The sequence below is a fragment of the Scylla paramamosain genome, unplaced genomic scaffold (genome assembly GCF_035594125.1).
Source record: "Scylla paramamosain isolate STU-SP2022 unplaced genomic scaffold, ASM3559412v1 Contig76, whole genome shotgun sequence".
Taxonomy (NCBI): domain Eukaryota; kingdom Metazoa; phylum Arthropoda; class Malacostraca; order Decapoda; family Portunidae; genus Scylla; species Scylla paramamosain.
Window position 1 is genome coordinate 215,001 of NW_026973741.1, and position 2,500 is coordinate 217,500.

General features: G+C 36.8%; 1 protein-coding gene across 1 annotated transcript in view; it reads left to right on the top strand.

The window, feature by feature from the left end:
• The window catches only part of LOC135098719 (uncharacterized), a 16,531-nt gene extending 15,643 nt beyond the window's left edge, over nucleotides 1-888 (top strand). Inside the window, exon 11 of the mRNA XM_064001106.1 lies at nucleotides 1-888. This exon is cut by the window's left edge and continues 1,168 nt beyond it. The gene's annotated coding sequence lies outside the window, so the exon portion shown is untranslated.
• The last annotated feature ends 1,612 nt before the right edge of the window (nucleotides 889-2,500 follow it).

A 2,500-nucleotide genomic window follows, 5' to 3' on the forward strand; every position in this document is an offset into this window, starting at 1 on the left:
TTGTATTCCTTCTCTATCCTCTGTATTATATTCTATGTAAAGATGGTGCTGGGGTGGGATCTACTTCTTATTCCCTAAAAGTGATGAGGAGTGACACTGGGCAGCATTAATTTGCTCCTTAGAGATGGCTGGGTTCCTGTGGATGAGTGGGCCATGCTGTGCTTTGACAAGGATGGTGTTTGGTATTGTGATGACTCTTGCCACAATGAAGTGTCTCCCACAGAGTAGTGGAGTACCTATGTATGGTGTTGACCCAAGCTGTCCAGGTCTCATCCAATGCCTTAATATGATTTAGATGATCAAAATGGTTTAACTCACCATTTAATCAGCTGACTGATTTGAATGGAGAAGTATGTAATGTATAGCCTAACCATCCCTGCCAGCATGGTCAGACTCTTGGTAGTAACCTGAAATGCTCCTAGGTAGTGAGTATCATTGCACATAATGATCTTTACTTTGTCAGTAATTCAATGATACTGAAAATTACTCTACTGGATTTTGCTCAGCACTGCTTGGTAACTTTTGGCCATAATCCCAGGTCTGCAATGATATGAAGCCATGTTTTTACATTCCATATGAGACAGGCAAGCACTATGCTTTGCCTGACTGATACCTCTACTTTGCATTTATGACCCCAGGTAGTTCTCTCTCTCTCTCTCTCTCTCTCTCTCTCTCTCTCTCTCTCTCTCTCTCTCTCTCTCTCTCTCTCTCTCTCTCTCTCTCTCTCTCTCTCTCTCTCTCTCTCTCTCTCTCTCTCTCTCTCTCTCTCTCTCTCTCTCTCTCTCTCTCTCTCTCTCTCTCTCTCTCTCTCTCTCTCTCTCTCTCTCTCTCTCTCTCTGTTTGGAATTATACTGTATATTAGGAAATATCATTAAAGAGTGTGTGTGTGTGTGTGTGTGTGTGTAAAAAGTGTTTGCATTATTGTACATTTGCTGTTATAGCCCCAGGTTCTTAAAGTTTTCTGGTTTCATGATTTATAAAGATTGCTATTTTTAATAAAGTTATTGAAATTGTTATTGAATGTTTGTATTGAACTCATTAGCTTTGTAATAGTGTGCGTCTCATCATGCATTCATTAATGATGTAGAGTGGAAATGTCCACTCCTATCATGCATAATATCAATGCATTATTGGTTTATGTTGTTATTTGTGTATAAATTGTAAAGTTATGCCAGTCTATTTTAGTACAAACTAAATATCAGCTGGAAGAGAGGACAGGTAATGGCACACTAAAACACAGGAAGGAACAATGATATAACCATCCAATTTAACAATACACAGAGGAAGAAGAATGAGAAAGCAATAAAAATGGATTATTTAATGGATGATTAATGGACCCTCATTTGTAATGTTATTTCAGGCAAGAATATTAAAAGAGACAGCTGGCTTGCCCTTTGTACTTGTTCAGCTTGCCCTTAGCACTTGTTCATACATGACAGAATGAGAGATGTATGGGTGGGGGTGACACCTGGAAATGGGTATGATTCATGAAGGGATTCATTGATTGGTTGACTGATTAAGAAAAAAAAAACGTAGCAGTGGAGGGTGGGGGGGGGGAAGGCGCCCCCAACTTTCCAGTCATATATGGCATGGAAGGGACAATACCAGCAAAGAAAAATATGAGAAAATGCATAATTTACTACAAAACCCAAAATGCGAAAAAAAACCTTGCCAAATTGAACCTTCCCACGAAGGTAATGAATGGAGTTTTGATGCAATGAGCCACAGTTACTTAAAACACTCAACAAATATAACACCTGCCAAAAAAATAAAATAAATAAATAAAATAAATAAATCAATAAATAAATAAAGATAAAAATGCGAGGAAACCTTTAAATTATCACAACGCGAAAAATACACACACGCTAAACTGGATGCGTCATTAATTAATAGTCATTGGGACTGTTATCCCCCCAATAGTTTATAGCCCCTCCCCTATTCATTGCTCCCCGCCCCCTTCCCTGCCTTGAGGAACACCTTCACTTATGGCCTGCTGTTGGTGAGATTTAAGCCATTTTAACCTCGAATTACATACAATGCATACATACATACATATTGTCTCCTTGCAATAATTATAATAGTCTTCCTGGCTTAATTTTTGTTTATTCATTATTCCTTATGTGTTTATTTATTAATTACTTGTAATTTGTCTAATTCCTTGTTTTATTTAGCCTCGGTATTTAACTAAGCATTTTTTTTTTTTTCACTTTCTGACTGTGGCCCTTGCAATGAACGGCTTAATTGTTTATTTACTGTTCCTTACGAGTTTATTGATTATATGTGAGTTATTTATTTGATATTCATGATTTTTTTTTAACTTCGTATTTCTTTATATGATAGTTTTATCTTTTCGTGTTTTCTGGCTTAAGTTTTGTTTGTTACTCCTTGTTTGTGTTATTAGGTGTGTCATTAATTATTTGTCTTATTTCTCGTAGTTTAATGGAATTTTTAGCACTTTAATTATTAGAGTTCCTCACCAGTCATTTTATTCGAGAGAGAG